Genomic DNA, 21,823 nt, shown 5'->3' on the forward strand with positions numbered 1-21,823 from the left:
TTTCAGTCTTAAATCCCCGCGTTATATGGGTCCTTATGAAAAGAGCATATCAGAAATACAGAGCATTAGTTGCAGGTATGGTGATAATATTAATGTAAACAGATTTCCATTGGGTATTATATTCGATTTCGATAATACAGTAGTATTTAGAAATAGGGTAATAAGCATTGTTATGTGAAGGGCCATATTTCCACATAAATTCTACATGTATGACACATAAGAGGAATGGAATATGGTCCAAACAGAATCTTAAGCATTTGTCTTATTGTGACATCAAGGCGTCTATCCCGGTATGAAAAAAGTCGACCTCTAGCTAGGAAATGGCATGGGTTTACAATTTACTGTTTGATGCAAGATATTTACCACTTAGGTGTATGAGGTCTAGAACCTGCCACTCGGATGAAGTAATTGCCGATAAGAGATTGGAAGATTACAAAAGGAAATAACGAATCGATCAGTCTGTCAGTTACGAAATAAGTAAATCATTCACTAAGTGATTCAGTCAGTAAATGGTCCATTTAACCAAACGATAAATCTATGAGCTACCTTCTGAGGTTTGAAGTTAACACGGGGTTGAAAAGTCGAGTGTGGTTTAATGGTTTGTGAAGATGGAACGCATTTTCTACCATGAAGATGGAAGCAGTAGATTCCTTCGAAAGGTTGGTAGCCGCCTATAAGATTGTACGGTTTCAACAAACGAACAAACAAACTTCATAAATGCAGTGTTTGTGAGTGCTGAATAACTAACTGGAAAACTTGGTGAATATAATCGAACACTGTGGCTTGCTTGGCAGTTCCGATGCAGTCAGTCGTAACTAAACAAACGCACGGGATTTGAGACCTGACAGAATCCGGTATAAATTTATTTGATGCACAATCCGAGTGACAGTTTGAAAATCCAATTATCCGTTATTCGTAATCAACTGTTTTTGACAGAAGTATGGTCACTGTGCGAGCAATCTGTCAAGGAAGGTCTCGGCTTGGCATGTTTGACAGCAGGCAAGACGAATAACCTTGCTCTATAATTTATAAAGTTCCCACTTTCATTAACGCATGTTTCTAAGTACCGACAAAATCTAAATTGTTAACAAAGCTGACAATCTTACTTCTAAAGTAAACTCGAAATCACTTTATTAAATACTTTATGTAACGTCAAGAATGTTATTCATAGTAATGAAGTATTTAAACCAGGGATAAGTCATCACTTTAACGTTGTTAGACTGTTATTTCAACTGCCTTGCATCAGAGCTTATTGCAAAATGGTACCTGAAACACAGTGTTACAGCGCCACCTGTAAAAGCCACAAAACGTGTTAATTATTTGGTCGTTAATGAGAAACATTATTCACTTTTATTAAACCAGAAGGTTCAATACCATGTTTTTCTAAGATTATTTTTAATATTGATGGCTGTATTCTCGGTTATAGTGCCGTGTAATTTGGTAGACGGGAATATTAAAATTTTGTATGCGCGTATTATTGTCCCATACTTTCCCATATCATCCCCATAGACTTAGTCGCCATAATAATATCGGATTCGGATTACAAATTGTAAAATTCCTTGTTATGTAGTTTTCTCCACCCCCTGTTACCTCCTCTGCCTTTGATCCAAAATATTCTACTCAGCATCTTTTTATCCCAGTCTGTATTCTCAGATTACGTTTTGCTTTTCGATACAGGGTCCATATTTCACACCCATAAAATAACATAAATTTGTGGGTTTATGGACTTTAATTTTTATCGTTTACTTTGACGGCTTTAAGTTAGAACTTGTAAACTGAATGTTTTAAAATATTCTTCGAATATAATCTGCCATAAATATTCCGTAAATATAATTTTTATTTGCTGCCATACTTTCTAAGAATTTATTTTTTCGTTGTATTAAAAATTGTCCCAAATTTTGAGGAGGAGGAATAAGACTTATAAATTCGATACTTTTCCAAGTTATGAATTTTTAAATAAGATTCTCGTGGTGTCTTTCTTCTGCAGTGTTGTGTCTTGTAGTCTGGTAGAAGTTTACCGACATTTAATGCTGCCTAAATTAACTACTCGCCCTGATAATGGAGGCAGCAAACACCTCTGAAACTTCTATGAACCAGACTATACGATATAAATTCAAGAAGACTTTCTTCTTTAACTAATGTTTAGTCATTTTAAATTGAATTCAAGAAAGGCAAACTGTCCTGTGTGTGGATTTTGATACAGAGGAATAATCATGGGACAAGACCCAACTGCAGTAAGATTGTACGTCCATTCTGACCGTAGTGAGTTGCATCCAAAAAAGACGAAACGGAGCGCCCGTCTGCATATAAATGGTTTGACACACATAAGACTTGTGACTCGCTCTGCTACTATGTTGTACGTGTTGCCATTTCTTGAAGACAAATAACAAAATCCATACCAGAGGTCGGCACAATCTGTTTCTCTGCCATTAAGCTACAGGATACCGCAGTCTTACCAACCGAATGGCCTATCACATCTGCAGAGGGTACGCTGACCCAAGACTTCAGTTGTATTTGTTTATTTATTAAATTATTCTTACCGTTTTTCTTCCTTTATCTATCTTTATTACTCTTTTTCTATAGCCTATATTTCTGTTATGGTGATTTTTTTCATCTCTTTATTATTTGTTCGCTAATTTAACATTTCATTTTCATTATTTTTGCTTTTTAGTTTCCTTTCTCGTCTTTCTCTCTTGAGTGCTGGTCTGAAACAAAAGGATTCCAATTTCATCTGCTGCAGCCAGTTTTTGGCTGTTTTCATTAAGATAAAGATTTATTACTCTTTTGACCTGGTCCCTGCATAGTACTCTCAGACATCTTCTGATCGATTACACGCAAAGCTCGAAGTGTGGATTTCACCCTGATTCTTCAATTTCAACTACTAAACAAAAACATGTGCAAGTCTTCTTCATGAATGTGACTTAAAAGTAAATTACACTTAGCTCCAGCACAGCCGGAACGTCACACAGTGCAGAAAACCAAAAAAGACAAAACAAACCATAATCTATAATGTATCAATTAATTGTGTTTGCTTTCGTGTATGCCGCGATTAACGAGTTTTGTAACAAAAACTTTTACGTCACTTCCCTGTCGGGTTGTCATCAGATTGCTTATATATTTCCCGCACTAAGAAAACTACAATGTCATTGTAAAGGTAACATCTGAACCCTGTTCTCGGGAAATATCCAGCTCTGATTTCCATCTACTTAGGCTACCTGCTGTGCCGATCGAAACTTTTGTGGTGTTTCGATGTTTCTAAAATCCATTTCTGTGATAACAGTATTTAAAACGGTCACAAAAGCTTTATTTCAAATCCTTACTGACTAAAATATTTTCTTTATATTTCTTCCGTCACAAAAACTTTTCAGTTGGAACAGTGTTGTTAAATAGCATAAGACTCAATTAGGCCAGTCTCTCTGCTTCTCTTGGGCAATGACTTTGTAAATTAAAGTACAGTTTACATAGTTTATAAGCTTAATTGACTTTCCTGGGATTATGGTCGCGTAAATACATTACACTTTGACCGCTGTACTGCGGGCTAGTACTATTTTAGGATCTGAATTCTGTTGACAAGCCACGTTATAAGCCTGGTTGCCAGGCCTTTGCAAGCTGAAACCACGCATGTACTCACTTCTCAAACGATAGCAAGCGTGCGTATGAATTTACAAAGAGAGGAAAGCTTTGTGGCTGGAACATAAGGCTAACGTGTGTCTTTATATACGTATTTATATGAATGTAAGTTTCGTGATTGCTGCTGATAGAATAATGTGTAAATAACTCCATGAAGCTGAATTTTTCTTGAGAAGCTAATAGTCTCTCGTGGTTACAGGTGTACATGGAACCCATAATAAAGTCCGTATAGGTAAATATTTGTCTGACACGTTTTATATTAAAAATGGTCTGATACAAGGAGATGCTTTAACACCATCGATTTCAGTTTTGCTTTAGAATATGCATTTAGGTAGGTCCAAGAAAACCACGTGGGACTGAAATTAAAAATGACTCACCAGTATACGGTGATGTAAATATACTGGGGGATAACATAAATACCATAAAGAAAAACAAAGAAGCTCTAATTGATTCATGAGGAAAGTAAGAGCAGATTAAATTTGGGTAATGCTCGCTGCCATTCAGTTTAGAACCTTTTGTATCTTTGTCTGCTGTACAAACACTTAAAGATTAAAATACATGATACTATGATTTTGACTGTAGTTTTGTATGGGTGTGAAACTTGGGTCTCTGACACTAAGGGAGGAACGTAGGCTGAGGGTGTTTGAGAACAGGGTGCTGAGAAGAATCTTTGGACCCAAAAGGGATGATTTACTAGGATGCTGGAGAAAGTTGCGTAATGAGGAGCTTCATAAGTTGTACTCCTCGTCAGATCTAATTAGAATGATCAAGTTAAGGAAGATGAGATGAGCAGGACATGTAGCCCGCATGGGAGAGTAGAAGAATGCATACAGGGTTTTCGTGGCAAACCAGAAGGAGGGAGATCACTAGGAAGACCTAGACGAAGATGGGAGTATAATATTAAAATTGATCTGGGTCAGGATATGAACCAGTGGCTGGCTCTTTTGAGCACGGTAATGAACATTTGGGTTCCATAAAATGTTGGGAATTTTTTTAGTGTCTGAGCAATTGTTGGCTTCTCAGGAAATGGCTCGGCTCCATGGAGTAAGTACACGTGTACTTCCAGACATCACGCCACTGTTTCGTTTCTCTTCTCTTGCACGCCACTGATGTCCAGACTTGTCATACCTTTTTATGATCTCATAATGCTTTCACTCGCAATGTCAAGTATGCTGACAGTGAGGATTTAAAGCGCTTTTACACTTGTTATCACGGCTTACCGACTTTCCCTGCTGTAGATTAGAAATTCCTCCTCCAACCTTCTTTTCATTTTCGTCCTCCCTCTGTTGGTGATATTTACACAATTCCGTAAAGCACTCCGTGGGAAACACACTGTGACAAAAACAAGTTGTTTACAAGTCTACTGGTTGTATTAATATAACCAAGCTTATGTTGTATTGTTCCAAAAACAAGATTTTTATGCAAGAGGGATACATCTCTGTTTGTTCAGACTTGTGGTAATAAAGTAAGATGCGAGATTTGAAGTAATTACTGCGACTGAGATATCGATATTTATCTTCTGCATAATAACGTGTAAACTTATAGGTTCATACCAACGTTTCGGAGGCACATATCCTTTCCATCTTCAGGGTTGAAGATGGAGTACTGCAACTACGGCAGACATTAATAAACTTTACTGTTTGGCGAAAATCATTAAAAGACAAAGGACATTGTACAAGATATTTACTCAATGTGGATTCTACCAGGTCTAAAGAGAGAGGGGACCGAGAAATGTTTGGTGGTAACTTTATGTAAACACATGCTTCAACAACGGTAACTCTACATTTTATCGACAGAGTGTGTTGATGGATTTCGAATGATTCTCAGAATGAACAACATTTATTTCCTTGTACAGCTTTAACAATTAGATCATTGTCTTGATAGATGATCTAGCTTGGTTATTCTTTCCTTGTACTTATTTAGCGTTTCACATTTATACTAGTGTTTCCCTAGGTGGATTATTCGCTTTTATTTGTATTTCTTAATTTATCTTCTTTGTGTATAATAATGTTTCTATTTTGGGTTTGCCTATATTTGGCTGTTATATTTAATACTGTACATATATATATATATATGTTTTAGTTAATTTGTTTTTGAAATATTTTTCATTATTAGTGTATGTATGTATTATCAGTGTGTGCCTGTTACTGGCTTCTTGCTGTTGGCAAACACTTAAATAAATGAATTGAATTGAATTGAATTGTTATGAAGACGTTGTGTTCTCTTTGCGGTTGGAACTCAATCTTTAATTAATATTTAGATCAGCTTCGGCTTCAGATGCTTATGAATCCATATGAAACTCCCAAAGTTATGTTGTAAATTTTTATCAGATTTTGACTGGATTCAAGTTTCTCAGGATATGGTCCAGTGGCGGGATATGAACACGATAATGAACCTTTCGATTTCATAATATGTGGGGAAATCTTCTGACTAGCTGAGCGACTAATAGATTGTCTAGCATGACCTTTTTTTTGGTATTAGACAAAAGTATGCTGTGATTGAAATGTTTGAATGGCTCCGTAATGTCGTCCGGGGAACAGCGCAATTCTGAACTCTGTGTAGAAGGGACAGTTTTGGATCGAACTCGTTGTTTATAAAAACATGGTCTTAAAATGGCTGTTTTTATCGAATTGCTGTATGCGATATGAATTAAGTCAGTGCCTAATTAGTGAATGCTGCAGAGAAGACGTTAAACCGCGCAACTGGCCGGCCATGTTCCCAATCTACGGCAGACAAGGGCCCCTGATTTCCCCCGAGTTTCACCCGTTACTGCTGGCGACACTTGCATGTCTCATAACACTGCCTAATCCCAACGCCAATTTACATGACTATTATATAATTCCGCTGAACGTTAATTTAGGCTGTTAAGTACAGCATAGTTGTCATAGAACAAGGGGAATTGTGTGGTTGAAACTTCATTTTAACGAGATAAAGTCACGTGAGAAATATTAAAACTCAAAATAATTGTATAATAAAATTAAAATTTAAAGTATGATGTGGTCAGTAAAGATAGTTACGCAATAGAAATTTAAAGGTAATTTAATTAATTCATATAATTGCTTTAAAACAGTGAACTGCCAGTGACAATATGGCGCTGAATAAAATAACAGGCTTAAGTAATAAACTAAAAATAATGCAATAAAATACAATAACACAGGGACAGGAATAAAATATATAAAATCAAATCTAGAGCGTCTAAAGAAAATGAGGGTTTCACATCACTTAAATAATTAATGAGTCTTTGAAGTAATAAAAAAATGACAGCAAGCTAACGATAAAGCTAAAAATAATTATCATTTAATGTAATATATCTTCGACGTATTATAATAAAATTGTTAATGTGGATAAGTGGTGTTCTGTAGTGACAGAAAGAAAAATTTATTGGAATTACACTAATAATTTTATGCTGTGAGGTTTACAGACAGGACCTTTTACGTCATCGTCTATCTGCAAGAATTCTGTACTTACTTTGTCATGGAACAGTCTTGAATTGTTTTGTCTTGTCTTTGTTAATTACTTGTAATACGACTTTACACTCTTCGGCCTGTCACTGTTTAACCGTTACCACGGTAACTGAATGCGAGTCGTTTCGCCTTACTGGAGCTGAAACTTGTCGGGCTCCAGTGTACGACAAGTAGTCTGTGTCTGGTATTGCAGGAGCAAGTTCAGTTCACTCCCAACATTAGCAATCTAGACAGTCTAATTTTGTATTTTTTCGGAACTTGGGAGGGGGGGGGGGGGTTGTCTGTACAATTTATTTCGAGATAACGCTGACCGAAAAGTGGTAAAATATTCTGAACTGCAATAGATTAGATAGATTTTTTAAATACATATTTAGGTGTGTGTAAATACGAATTTAAAATGATGACTGCAATGTTCTTAATGTGATATTGAGCAGTGTTCAAAAGGTTTGGCCTGAGATGACCGCAGCGTTCGTGCATGTGCGTGACAAATGAAAGTTGAGTAGACATGGCGCATTTGCGGACTCCGACCAAGAATAAGAAGAAGATTTTGATGGAAGTGGGAAGAGACGTAGACGAAATGAAAAGAAAGAACGGGGGGAGGGAGAGAAGAAGAACATACATCGAAAAAGTTTTCTAGGGAAAAGTCGTGTTGCCATGGAAGAAGAATCAGTTAGTTGTCGTCTCGAAATATTTACAGAGGTGACGTCCTTCTAGTCTTGCCTGCCCCCCCCCCCCAATCTTCTTTTCTCTTTTTTCTTTCTTTCCTTTCTTTCTTTTTTTTGTTGACATCGTCAGAAGCAAAGTTTTGCTTTTTATTTCTTCAGTCTTATCACAGATGAGGTATTTTTGGAGAAACTTTGATCAACCTAACTGCGTACACAGTGTGTGTCTAGGGTTTCTTTTGTGGAGTGAGCAGGGCGTGATTTGAGAAATAAATTACAAGGAACTGGATTTTAATATATATCACTTACGTATACGACATTTATTTATGGTTTACTTAAAGGCTCTGTTAACATCTCAGATTATGTGGAGACGTATCATAGGATGATCAATAAAATTATGAATGCTGAATGAAGATGTTGTGGCCTAATTTGACATTGTAATGCTCGTCTAAATAATATTTAATAATTCAGTCTATACCAAGAAATATCAGTTGGTCTTATGCTATTTTCTCTGAGAATTATAAGAAACCCATAGATTATAAAATATACAGTTAATGTTGTGTTGAAGCAGGTGGTACAAATAGGTAACACTCGGCTTTAAACGGTCAACCAATGTGTCTTATCGTTCTCTTGTCATATCGTTGTGAACCCCCATAAACACACTTTGTGGACAAAATGAAGAATTAGTGAATTCTGAAGCGTGTTAAACAAATCAGATGTCACTTTGATGTAAAATGTTATGATTAATATCTCGCAATTTGCCTTCAGAAACTAAGGAATTATGATAAACCATTTAGCCAAAATAGACAGTCTCCGAATCTCAGATCTCCAAAATTGGAAATAGAATTGAGCATGAAATTTACTCAAAAAGTTTTAGTATAGAACAGATTTATTTTAAATTCTTTCAGTATCTCTCATATGAAACATGCGGACGGACATACAGACACGATTTTGGAACCTAGTTTAAGGAGCGTATGAAAGAAAATTGCGTTTTATGGAAATTCTGTTTTTAGTTAAATTTATTCGAACCACACGCATCATATAGAAAAACGGGCATCACTCAAACAGGGCGAAAACCACTGACGAACCATGGGACCCTAACCCAGCACTGCTTCCCCCCCTAGACCACCATATTTACAAAGCTGTTCATTTGATTTTTGTGGATGCTGACTGCTCAGAACAGAAAATTATACAGCACGGTGTTTGATATAATAACTTTTATAATATTAATATGGTAAAAAATATTAATTACATCACTGATTAACTGTATTAATTATGTGTTGTGGTATCTATTTGACTATGTAATTTAATATAAAGCCGCAGAAAGGAATGTAAAATAAAGAAGATAGTGGTCGCTACTTAATGGTAGCGTCCGGATACATTGGGGGTCACCCAGGACAACTGTTGGTGGCCTTTAGTGTCAGGTGTTTTGGGGAATTATGAGCCAGTGGTTCAGTGACATTCAAATGCATAATATCGGCTAACAAATGTACATTTATGACTAAAGGCAACAACCATTTTTAAAATAAACTGTTCTGAAATCTTTCAAATATTTTCTTCTTCTTGTATATGGTTAAGAAATGTTTCTTCAGCCTAAGGGAAGAATATAAATTGACTGTATTTGAGAAAGGAGTGCGAAAGAGAATAATCAGATACAAGGGGTAGGAAGTAACACGAGTACTGATGAAACTGCATAATGAATACATCCATAATTTGTATTTTTCAAGAAATGTTAATGGCTTCATCACAGAAAAGGATGAGATTGACGTGGCATGTAACACTCATGAGTGTCAGAGGTTATAAATACAGAAGAATTTTCGTCGGAACACTTAAATATAAGAAATCACATTGGAAACCAAGTCGTATGTGGAAGGATAATATTAAAGTTTATCTTAAATAGAATGTGAAAGTGTGTACTGAACTGAAGTTTTTATGGCTATACCGAACACGGTAATGAACCTTCGGTTTTATAAATTTTGGTGAATTTCTGTAACACCTGAAAGACCATTAGCTGTTCGAGAAGGAACCTGCTCCATTGAATAAGTTAGTTATATCGATATGACAATTTATCGTAGTAAAAGTATTGTCGATCTTTCTCATGAATTCCCTTAACACATCTTGGACTTCATCATAACATTTCCTCTTCTCTGACACTCGTTAGACGAGCCTTATTCATAGAACGCCACTGCATTATGTCTGCACGCGTATTCTTTAATTTGTGTTTCATCGGAAGAACAGCTGAGTTGTGGAAACTAATCGTCTTCGCTGATTTTAATGTAACTTAACCGTTGGTTTATATCATTTACTATCCTAACAAGGATTAAAAGCTTGTAGGCTATCTGCAAATAGTCGTAACATCCACTGTTGCAATTAGGTAACACTACCGCTTCTCGAGGGTGAAGCTTCATTACTCTTAACATGGGATTAAACCCCCCCAGTAACCCCATTGCAAATGGTTTGAATGCAAATGGCCTTTTAATTTTCGTAGAGTGTATGTTAGTGTACTGATCGTCCCCTGTATAATATGCAGTCCTGCTTAAGTATGGACACGTAGTCATGGTTACTAGTGCATGTGAGCAAAATCTAATTTTATTTGTTGATTACATGTGTAATGTTGAGAAAAGGTTTTACCGCAAAAGCACATACGTGATTCGTTAATTGTGAATAGTTTGCATCCTACAGTTTTGCAAGTATCAGCTACTCTTTCATGTCGCTCATTAAGTAATGCCCCACATTTTTTTCTTCAGAACATATTTATTCAAGATGGCTCAAATTTAGTGACAATATAAATCAATGTTTCCTTTACACATACTATTTTTCCACATAGTCCCCATCAACTTGTACGGTTTTACGCCAGCGTGGAACAAGTGCATGCATGCCTTGCCGGTACCAGCTCTTGTCCTGTGCACGTAGCCATGTCCTCACTGCTTGAATCACGCTCTCGTCATCTTCAAATCTTGTTCCGCGGATAGCATCTTTAAGTGGCCCAAAGAGATGGAAGTCGGAGGGTGCCAGATCTGGACTGTAGGGTGGATGGGGTAGCACCGTCCAACCCAATTTGGTGATTTCTTCCCGGGTTCTCAGACTTGTGTGAGGGCGTGCATTGTCGTGCAGGAGCAAAATTTCTGCTGGATGCTTGTGAGGCCGAACTCGTCGAAAACGCTTCTTGAGGGTTTTCAGGGTCCTGATGTACGCGTCTGAATTGATGGTCGCACCTCTTGGCATCACATCCACAAGAATGACCCCATCACTGTCCCAAAAGACAGTCATCATGACTTTTCCGGCGGAGGGAGTTGTCTTGAATTTCTTCTTTCTCGGTGATTGAGGATGATGCCACTCCATTGACTGCCTTTTTGTCTCTGGCTCAAAGTGGTGTATCCAGGTTTCGTCACCTGTAATGATCCGGGACAGAAAGACCTCTCCCTCAGCATCAAAACGCTCCAACAATTCAGAAGAAATCGTTTTCCTTTGAATCCTGTGGTCTGCTGTGAGACTTCGTGGAACCCATCTTGCGCACACCTTCGAATATGCGAGAGCCTGGATAATTGCAATCACACTTCCATTGCTGACTGAAAGCTGTTGGGCCAATTGTCGAGTTGTGATGCGCCGATCCTCACGAATAATGGCATCCGCGCGGTTCAACATGTCTGGAGTGGTGGCTGTGGCAGGACGCCCAGAGCGCGGCAGATCACGGAGCTCGGTTTCTTCACTTCCTGAAGCTTTAACTCTCTTAGCCCAGCGACCAACGGTGCTCCTATCGACTGCACAGCTTCCATACACAGCACACAAACGTTTATGAATGTTCACCACCGTTTCTTTTTCAGCAACAAGGAATTCAATTACAGCTCGTTGCTTGTAACGAGAGTCGTTCACAGACGCCATTTTAACAGTTCACTACAGCTCCGCTATCGGTTGGAATCATTTGAAACTCCGTACACGAACGCGGGAAACATCAAATCTCAAGCATGTAAAAGTACACTTTTCTATCTTCATTATTGGCTGAGAAAAAAAATGTGGGGCATTACTTAATGAGCGACCCTCGTAATTTTTATTTATTTAAAAATTCTTCATCCGTCTACATACTGCATTTATTCCAAGTTGTTTACAACGCGTTATAAAATTTTACGCTATTCATGAACATCACGTTTCGTTCTCTGTACATGTCTGGAACTACAAACAAATTTTTGTGTAAGTTCTCCTGTTTTTAGTATTTGGTGTACGTTACTTGTTGTAGGAGACGTTGGTTTGTGGCATAATTAGGTCCTTCTGTTTGCCCCTCCGGAATGTTTTATTTATTTCTTGCGTATTTAATGACGCTCTCAGAAGCTCAGATTAGTTGTATATGGAATCAGATGATTAATGAATAATTCACTGACAGGATGTGGAAGGAAGCGGTCGTGGTCTAAATTAAGGTAAAGTATAGTATTTGAAGGAACTGAATAAAAAAACGAAAAATGTCAGTCAACATAGCTCGTTACCGAGCTGAGATTTGAATCAATGATCATCCGAAGATGAAGCAATTCTAACCATGCTGCCGCAAGTCTTTCTCCCCTTCCAATAAATTGTAAAATAGTTCACAAATTTAAAAAAATGTATTAAATGCTTCCATCATAATCGCCCTGATGATGGAGACAATAAGAATTTCTGAAATGTCGGTAAAATTCTACCTGACAGCAGGGCGCAACATTCCAGAAGACAGTTATATTTAGTGGAAGAATTTTAGATGTACCAACTCGGATTTCAGTTGTTAGCAAAGTGCTTTAATTGCAGTTACCACCTCTTAAAGGGTTGTGTTATCAAGCGAGAGGGGGCCAGAAGCGATAGCCTTGAAATGTAGCTGGCTGCTTCTGCAGATAAATGCGCTGTAACACCCTGGTTTACGACACGTGACGCAGCTGGGCTTATGGCACAACTGATGGGTACAAAGTGCAATACGGAAACTAAGTGTCGCTGTCTGTTCTTTTAACCTTCACATATCCCAAAAATTAGAGGTTATGGTTTCTAACTAGAAGTTATCTCGTTGTAGGCCAGTGGTAATACTGCATGCCACATGATTTAATGTTCGTTACTGTATATATCGCTCATAAAATATAGTGAAATATATGTGTATGGGAGAATTAAATTAGTAAGAATACGTATTAAATAGTTTGTTAATGGCGCCACAGCTGTGGACCTCCAAAAACCCGGTGTCAGTCAAACCAAGTCATCTGTAGAGAGAAATCATCTCAATAAATGATTGGTTGTTCATATCGTTTAGAAAATTTGTTTATGGGTTTCATTTGAATTCTATAATAAAGATCAATAATACGTACATCTACATTATAATGGTCGTGTGACAGTGGTGTGTTTTCTTGAAAGTAAAATACGTTTTTCTGAACACTTCGATAGTTGAGTTTTGTGCTTCAACGCAGTGGTATTTAGCTTTTAGCATTTAGTTGATAATGTTAACTGTTGCGTAAATGTATTCCATCTCTTCGTTTACATGTACGTAACACTTCAGTTGGAAGCAGCGCCTTGATATATGACCTTAGATATATTATATATCTTCATCCGCCTTGATAACATCCATACAATGTAACGCCCTCTGAATAGCTTAATAGAATATTCCTAATCATTTTACGTCCATCATCGTACAGTCCTAATCGCGTTATAACACTCTCCAATGCACGCTGGTTAGCAGGGAACTTACCCGATACATTTATAAAGTTCTACATAGTTTGCTTGTTAGGGTCAAGTAATGCATACATTTCAAAGGAGAATTATAGTTAAGTTAACAAAACGTCGATCTGTGTAATAGTTGGTTTCCGGGTTATTTAATGATATCATATCAAGTAGTTATTACATAAATGTTTGCCATAGTGGGAAGTGACCTTGGTACGCGCGAGGGAGGTGGATAAATGGTACAGAATGTATTAAGCGTAGATGAGGGATAATTTTAAAATGGATCATAAGGAAATAGGGCAGGAAGTTGTGAAATTGATTCTTGTAGCTCAGAATAGGGTTTAGTGGGAGCGACTCGTAGACACGGTAATGGACATTTACGAAAAAGAAATATAAGATGAAAAGATGTGTGTGGTAGATACGTATATGACAGACAGACAAGATCATATAAAAGATATTTGGGTAGTTGGAGGTAGTTGTAGGTAGGTGGGTAGATGAATGAGATAAAAACAGGCAAAAGGAAAGATGAAAAGGTACGAAGAAAGAGAGAAAGAATATAAGAAAGAATAAAGAAAATAATACTCTGTTAACCTTCATCGTTCATATTAACAACACCGCCATGAAAATTAATGCAAATGGACTGTATCACTGCGGATTCAACATCAAGGTACATGTTTGACGTGTGAACACACCCTCTGACACTTTGCCCTGTTCTACTTTGCTAATGTGTCAAACCAGTCAGGCTGTAAATAGGAATCCAGTTATCAAGAAGCAATTTTCTTATGTTGTAAATCGTTAAGGGAATATATTAACTTATTGCTGCAGTTAGTATATGGATGACAAGCATTCAGAGGGCTGGAAACTGTTGAATTAGTAACAGACGAACTGTCGGCCCAGTTTGGCGAAGCTTGAAATTGACTTACGAAATGTGTTGATGGAAGTCTTACGATTCTGAGCGGGGCCATAATGAAGGAGCTAGAGACAGTAGCTACTTTAATAGTTAATTAAGCCCTGAATGCTCGTTCAGAGCAAGTAGTTCTTACAGACGGCGGTACGTATGAGATGCTAGCAGCTGACTGAATACCTGGCACTTAATTGGCTGAATTTATAGTCAGGAAACACGTACTACACCCTGCAGGATGAATGAATACGCTAATGACGGCGAATGGAGTGTGAGGTTCTGTCGTGCTGTCATCTTATATTGATTATGGACTACAAAAATAAATCAAATTTTCTGGTCGACTGTTTCCACGAAGCAGAATCCATCATGGTAAAAGTAGTAGCCTCGGAAGTGCTCATAAAATTTGTCTTTTGTGGAACTCAGAGGTTTATTATCGTTGTTACAGGAGCCTGCCACTGCACCTCTGTATCATATAATATATGTGATGTCACATAATTTATCTTTATTTATTTTTTATTTAATAACTAACTGACTAACTAGATGGCTTACTGAACATGAAGGTTCATCACCGAATTAACCAAAGCCCTCCACCGGACCCTGTCCTGGGCCAACAAAATCCAGTCTCCTTCAACTCCTATCTCACATAGATCCCGTCTGACATCCTCCCATCTATGTGTAGGTCTCCCCAACGGTCTCTTCCCCTCAGGCTTCCCGACCAGTACCCGGTGCACACCTCTTGTCCCATCCATGCGTGCTACATGCCCCGCCCATCTCATTCTTCTCGACTTAATCACTCTGACAATACTGGGGGTTTATTTAATAACACTTTTTGTTAATAAGATAATATAATGTCAAATAATGAGGCAATTATTGGACTGGAAGGGACATGCAAGGAAACGATTTTAGCATCATTCAAAATACTGTCCAAACATTTTTGTGAGGGCACTAAGAAATATGATTAAAGATCTCAGGATAACCGTTGTTTCAACCCGGGACATTTCTCTAAAGATGCAAGAGTGACAACCACTCAGAAATGACTAATGAAATTTTTCTCTTCATAAACAGAATTTAATGATACGAAGGATAAGATTGTGTTTGTTTGTTTTATTGCACTGAATTTCATGTGTCAACTATAAAGATACTGAAATTCTGTTTCACTGTTTACAATGTTTATTGAGTTTATTAAACTTATAGAAGATATATCTAACAATGACGCAGATTAAATATGTGTGACACAATAAATAAACAGTGTGATTGGTGTGTACATTTTATTATATAATATTAAAACCCCCGGCTAATAACCTTTAGGTAGGATTCTATAAATTCTATTTATTTTAACCATTTATATGAGGGCGTATATCTAGTAGACTAAATGCACATGAATCGATATAAATCCCAGCGAAGTATACGAGTAAACGAATGTGTTCACAATACAGTGGTATTAAACGCGTAATCCTAGGATTCCATTTGCAACTACGTATCATGTAAAAGTAAACGGCAGTATTTAATTCTGCATAACGGCCATTACTTTGGAACGTGAAGTGGTTTTGAGCATTTATAACATGTCGGTACTCAGTATGTTCCATTTAATACAACTGCTTTTTAATTTGGATAATATTAATTACACAGATGAGTAAACAACATTACGTAATTTTGAATGTAGCGTTACCAAATATCTACAAAAATGTTTAAATTCGCTTGGTAATTGCGGGGCAAGTACAGTGCTTAACTGTGAAACGTAGAATAAAAATTGCTTTGTTTTACAATTTAAAGTTCTGAGCCTCAGTATTTTGAAACGGCGGACATAAAAGCGTTGAGTGGGGGGGGGGGGGGGTATAGTCTATACTGAATCAGTTAGCAACGTCAGGGCCAATCACGACAAATCGAAATATTTACATTGCTATTCAGTGTATACATAAAACACAGCGAATGTGAGGTTATGTTTAATAATTGACTTTAAACAGTAGCAGGGTAACGAAACTCACGTGAGTGGTGTATGCTGGGAAATATTCAAATGACCCTCATCATAACCTTTTCTTCTGGTTTGTTTCTAAGTGATGCTGACTTTGGAACATCTGTTACACCTTTTCTTTGGGGGTCATTTTCATAATCGTGTTTATCACCTTCGTGTCCTTTATTATCCTCTTCTCCGTCGACATGATTATCATCTTCGTTATCACCACAATCATTCATTGAGTTCTCTGTACAGAACACTGTGTCCGCCCGAAGCCGGGTTTTTGCGGTCCACAGTTCAACCATAAATTTCTCTAGCGGCCCCGTTTTCTTGCTATACAATCTTTTATTCTTGTCCCTAAAACCCCATCCTCCCCTTCCATAGTCTCATTTACATCTAACTCATTTTTTCTCCCATTTATACCTAACTTTATACAAATATTTTTCTGCATTCCTTAGTTCTACATTAGTATAATTTTGTTGTTCTGTCAGAAAACACATCTCCGGTAATAATAATAAGCTATTTTCTACTCAAAAACTGTTTCCTTAACTTATTCATTTCCAAAATTTTTAATATATATGTGTAATATCTTCTTTCCCTTCAATGCCCGCTCGTCTTTCTAGTAATGATAAAGTCAGAGTGAAGACGTTAGTGCGATAATTAGTGACAGTTTGCTGGCAGAGACGATGGACATTTTGAATTGCTTATTAGAGAATGCTGAAGCTATAATTTGGAAAGTTAAATAAATAATTTAGCGGTATCCGCTGGAAAGGGGGGTAAATTTTGACGAGTTTAGCCCGAAGATCGTCTGAATAACATTTATGGATTTAGTCCTTACCGCAAAGAAAACTCAGCACTTCAACATTACAGTGATTAATTGGTTAATGCTGTTTAAGGAAATAATCGCAGTTTACAGCGAGAATCATACGAAACACATCAATACAAAACTCAGCAGAGTTATTGATTGTTAAAGAGCTGGTACGTATAGTTACTACAGGATGTTTATTGAGATACTGTAAAATTAATATGGTCGTGCCGTATCTGTGCGCTGCAAACAGTAATGTTCTCAGTACGGATAAGTGGTCGTTGCAGCATGGGGATGGCCGCTTAAGAAAGAGGTTTTGCATTGACGAATCACTTTTTTGCCACGAGTCATTGAAACAGCAGAGTCATCTGCCGTTGAAGGAACACGAAGAATCTAATATGTCTAGTAAGTCTTGAAGATTGAAGCAGTACGCTCCTCCGAAACGTTGGTATCTACCTACAAGTCTGCACGGCTTTACAACCCAGAAGACTAACATCGACGCGGCAATGAACTTTCGGGTTCCTTAAAAGCCGGAAAATTTTTTTTAACTAGTTGAGTGACTATAGATCTCTCAAGAATGATTCTGCTCCGTGGAGTTATTTAGTTTGTTAGTTAGGTTCTTCGTTAGTAGGGCCAACACGGTGGATGTAGGTCACATATTTTGCGTTGCATAGAATAACACAGTAAACAGATTGTAGTTGTTTTAATGCGCACGCCTGTGACGTTTTATAGCAGGTCAGATGAAGTGGACATGTTAACCAGAACAGGGATTTTCACTGTGAATAACCCAGTAGTTGCCGTAAATCACGTTCCTTGCGGTGCTGTGGCCAGGACACAGTGTGGATGGTATCGTCCTTGTTCGCTGGAATACAAAACCGAGCCTAGCTCTAGATTTTACCAATTAATGTGTGGTTTAACAGCGGATAGCCCGTCAACATGTTTTGTTCTCTTACCCCCAAATAGCAAATATGGCCTGAGGTTACAGAACACGGCATTCCCCACCTTGTTGATAAGGCATTTGGTTTCAACACGGATTGAAATAGCTTCTGGTTAGAATCTGGATGTGACGGTGTTTATCGTTTCATGGTAGCTTATATTGCGTTAGATTATTTTGTCATGTTATTTTGATATTTTAAATCTGTGTAGATTTAACGGTCTAGATTCGAGGGACTGAATATTTCAGGGGTTTTATTCAGTCGTTTGAGACGAATGTGGAGATAGTAAACACTTTCATGAAGGTTATTTTTACCATCTTTTCAATCCATTAATTATTGAAGGAAAACCAAAAATAACATCAGCTTCCACGAAATATGTCGTAAGAAATCAAAATTGCTTGTCACTATTTAACATTTTATTTGTGTAATTTTATGAACAGTACGGATAGTGGGCTGCAGACGTTAGCTCTGCGTCATCTGTATTTCGTTGGAGGCAGATCCAGACATCTGCGTTCCAGTCGGTGGGAACAGAAATAATTAGTTATGAAGCACTTGCTGTAGAGATCTTCAGAAAATGATTCTGAAAACGGTAGGAGAACTCGACTAATTTTAAAATCTGTAAGCATAACTACGAAGTTTTATAAAATTCTTCCATCAAATTTATATGGACGCTACGTGGCAGCCGTGTTTCTCAACCACTGTACCGCGTACCGCTACGGATCCAGGTTTAATTTATGCCAGTCAACTAATTCCAGTCAGAGACCAGCCTGCTTACTAAAGCTTGAAATGTAATTTTATAGATATCGAACGTTCTTTTGTTTTAGTTACATTTCAGGGACTGATTATCCGTGCTGAACGTTATTACATTTTATCATTCCCTTTTGGATCGTGTATTGGTTTCAGCGGCCGTGTTTTGAGAAAGAGGAAATAGAATTTTGAGGTTTATTATTGTATACTTGTGAAGTATAACCGCAACTTCAAAATTTAATCGAAATTTGTTGTGTTATTTTGTAGACGAAACAAGCCAACGATCTTTACCACTGTTAATACAAAATAAATATCAATATAATGACAAAAAATCATCTGAATACGGAAGTAGGTTCAACTCCCGAAACTTTAGACAATATACAGTGTATACAACACTCACTATAATACCAGGCGTCACCAAGCAAGTTGAACACATCGAGTTGCAATAATTATCGAGTTATCGTCTACAATATTTCGCGCAATCGCCATATTATGTTTAAAATAAATGCATAATACGAGTTTTATTTTGAAGAATCTGGTACGATACAAAATACATACGTCTTGTATTTATCAGCGTTACTAAAATTCCTAGATTTCAGTTTGCGTAGATGCCATGTTTGATCTTCTAGATGGAAGTTAAAAAGGACCGATTCGGAAGAAATGGATCGTATTTTGAGCTTATGGCCGTGCTAATGTCTAACGATTTTGCAATGTTTGTCATGACACCAGAAGGCGGAAAAAACCCTTCTTTCTACAACAAGAGTCAACAGGCAGCAACTACGTACATTGATGCTTTTAAGGCTACTCCATATTAATTTTCCTCTTCTGTTTTTACAATAAATAATATACACACAAAATTGACCTGGTTTATTTAGGAAATAATTTGGAAATAGTCTGAATCCTGTATCATTTCTGTCCACTTCCAACGCTGGTTCTCACCCTCTTGCCCTCGACTGTACAAACTCTATGTAACTTCGCATATAGCTTAACCAAGCGGAGCTTGTTATAATGTGCAATGCGTCTGTTTGCGGAAAACAATTGTTATTATTGCTATTTAGAATAAATGTTTGCCATCTACAAATACATTGTTTTCAGTATCAAATATGTTATGTACCATATTGAAACAAATACTTCTCCACAGTGGTTTATTTGCATATGCGTTAATATTTACGAACAGTTATTACTGCAGTCTGTTGTTGAAAATCATGCTGGTTACGTATGTAAAATATTGTTTCGTGTCACTTATTAACGAATCGAACTTCTCTGCCAATGTCCTAGCACGTCTGCTTCGTTTTTTTAGAAGAACAAGTTCCACATCTCGAAACTGAGGCCTCTTACCTGACTCAGACAACTCTGTTTTCATTACTAACTCCAGTCAAATTTTGGGATGTCACCTTAAATTTGCCCACTACTGCTTCCTTCCAAACCCTTTCTTTTATTATTAATTGATCGTATCATTTGACGCGATAATTAAAGTATATAAATAAGCTCTTGTCATTGCAGACAATCGTCAACAGACGGTAGAATGGTTTTGGATATTGCATTCTTATAATTGTTTATTTTTACACTTTTATACCAAAGTTATGTGAAGGAAAATACAAATCGAAAGACAGAAAAGATTTAGAACATGCAGAGAGATAAATGATACATTACTTTTAAATTTACCGTCAAGATTGGCGGGGAAGTTTAAAATAGTAAACATGATTTCATAAGGATCAAACTCCCTTAGCAACACCAAATGATGACCAAGTGACAGAAGTTGTAATCCGTGCGGTGGAAGACGACGAAGGAAAACAAGACAGAGAAGGAGGGTTGCAAGAAATATGAGGACTGGTGAGGAGAAGATTTTTTGTTTCTGGGCTGTGTACCTTGTCTGTGTGTTCAATACTTAGAACTAGCTGCAAAGTGAATTCCTCCTGGCACCTTATAAGGGTCACGCCGTACTTAACGCTGTCTACCGGCGTCCTCTGAATGTCTGGCTATGAATTATGGGCGCTTCCCAGGAAATTCCAATTCACCAACATTCCCCCGTCCTGGAGTGGAATATTTGGAATACTTTTTCTCCGTATTTTCTCTATTGAACTTTTTTAGGGCATTTCTATCTATCACATGAATAAATAGAACTTAGCAGGGTTTTTTTTAACCGAAGGGATAATGTTTTCAAAGCTATTATCAATGTTTACCGAAACTGTGGATTTTATAATTACTTCCCTTGTAATGATTTAAAAATAATGTTATTATAAGTCTATACATTTTGTGTATAAAACGAAAAAGACAAGGGAATATTGCATTAATTATTTGATCCTGAAGCTCGTCTAAGCAGTATTTATAATTTCAGTCCGTACCGAAGAGAAAACACAACAATTCACCAATAAAAAGAACAGCTGGTGAACTCTGTTTAAAATAGTAATCGCTGTTTACAGCGGTAATCATAGGAAACTCATAAATACAGAATTAAGTTACTTCTTGCTGAATCAGGTGGGACTATGATTACCATTGGGTTTTGTAAGATAGAAATTAAACATTGTTTGCAATTAAGTGAGTCTGAAATTAATTAATTGATTGTTTATTATGTTGTTTAACTATGCTTCTCAAAGTACATAGGTCATATGTTCTCAAATGTCATGACGATAGAGAACAAAGTTTGCAGAAGGGAAGCCTTGCAGCTTATTTGAATGTACTATCCCAGAATTTTCCTTCCGGACGGCCGGTCTCTGGGCCGATATTCGAACCCAAGACCTTCCTAATATGAAGCAGGAGTGCTAACCACAAGATTTTTAAAAATGCATGCGAAATTTTATTTAGGCAACACTGCTTATGAAATTTGAAATTGGGTTTCCTGGGCTTTAACGTAGTGCGCACTTGTAAGTAAATATTAATCTTGTGGAGGAATATACAACCTCCATCTTCAGGGCTGAAACGTTGGTATCTACCAACATGTCCACACGACGTCACAACTGTGAACAATAACATGTACGATGCGTTGAAGTAAATGCATCCAAATTTTAAAGTGTGGGTGAACTGAAATTATTATTATTATTATGTTATATTTAATCCCGTACTG

The 21,823-nt window shown here is 37.2% G+C and overlaps 1 protein-coding gene and 1 long non-coding RNA gene across 2 annotated transcripts in view; one reads left to right on the top strand and one right to left on the bottom strand.

The window, feature by feature from the left end:
• The window catches only part of LOC110828631 (zwei Ig domain protein zig-8), a 329,632-nt gene that overhangs the window by 57,593 nt on the left and 250,216 nt on the right, over positions 1 to 21,823 (top strand). The gene's annotated exons all lie outside the window — the stretch shown is intronic.
• LOC110828632 (uncharacterized) lies at positions 2,565 to 7,187 on the bottom strand. The gene is made up of 3 exons (XR_002542734.2): positions 7,099 to 7,187; positions 4,851 to 4,962; positions 2,565 to 2,705 (listed from the first exon to the last, which is right to left on the bottom strand). It is a non-coding gene; the product is annotated as an uncharacterized LOC110828632 (long non-coding RNA).

Source organism: Zootermopsis nevadensis, unplaced genomic scaffold (genome assembly GCF_977971745.1).
Source record: "Zootermopsis nevadensis isolate Lab colony 2312 unplaced genomic scaffold, Znev_1.0 Znev_ptg000007l, whole genome shotgun sequence".
NCBI lineage: Eukaryota > Metazoa > Arthropoda > Insecta > Blattodea > Termopsidae > Zootermopsis > Zootermopsis nevadensis.